Source organism: Bison bison, unplaced genomic scaffold, assembly GCF_000754665.1.
Source record: "Bison bison bison isolate TAMUID 2011002044 unplaced genomic scaffold, Bison_UMD1.0 scf7180017864303, whole genome shotgun sequence".
NCBI classification, from domain to species: Eukaryota; Metazoa; Chordata; class Mammalia; order Artiodactyla; family Bovidae; genus Bison; species Bison bison.
Window position 1 is genome coordinate 612,254 of NW_011494875.1, and position 943 is coordinate 613,196.

The following is a 943-nucleotide window of genomic DNA, read 5'->3' on the forward strand; positions in this document are numbered from 1 at the left end:
AAGAGTTTGACATGACTGAGCAACTGAACTGACACTGAACTAACATGGATCTTCCCAGGCCAAGGATCAAACCTGTGTCCCCTGCATTGACAGGCAGATTCTTAATCACTGGACCACCAGAGAAGTCCCCAAGTCATGTGTTTTGTACATATATCATTTGTACATACATTTGTACATACATTTGTACATATATCATTTGTACATACATACATACATACATATATCATTTGTACATATATCATGTACATATATCATACCTTAAGTTTTCATGCTCTCACTATATACTGAAAGTCTCATTCTTAGTAATTATAATAATAAATAGATCTATGAGGGTAGTATTGTCTCTCTTGCTAGATTAGAAATTTCTCTTTTATTCACCTCTGGATAATAATTGCCAAGAACAGTGGCTTGTATCTGCTCTTCAGTTAACTGTAAGTGAATGGAGTAGTTTTGCATGCAGTGTTAGTATAATGTGGTTAAGAGTACTGCAGGCATTGACCTCAAAATTCCATATGCCACTTTGTAACTGTGTGACTTTGGGTAATTTATTAGAGTTATGTAAACTTGTTCCCACGTCTGTAAAATGAGGAAAAGTATAAAGCCTGCTTCATGAAGGTGTCCTGGATTTTAAATGAGAAAATTCATGTAAAGCCTTTAACAAAGTACCTAGCATATAGTAAATGCTCAACAAACATTAGTTTTTGCTTTTCTTAGTTGGTGGATGATCTTCTAGTGTCCTGTGTTTAGAAAGGATATCCTTATCTACTCAATCTTACATATTAAGGTATATTTATTCAGAAATAAGCATTATGTATTATTACTTTATATTTGGATGTCCAGCATATATGGTTGGAGTTCCAAAACAGACTAGAAAGAAAGTGTTGAAAAAATAATGGCCATAGACTTTCTAAACTGGGAGAAAAAATACTTGTGGATCCAAGAA

General features: G+C 33.7%; 1 protein-coding gene across 2 annotated transcripts in view; it reads left to right on the plus strand.

The window, feature by feature from the left end:
- VTA1 (vesicle (multivesicular body) trafficking 1) overlaps positions 1-943 on the plus strand; it is a 72,669-nt gene that overhangs the window by 35,876 nt on the left and 35,850 nt on the right. The window lies entirely within an intron of this gene.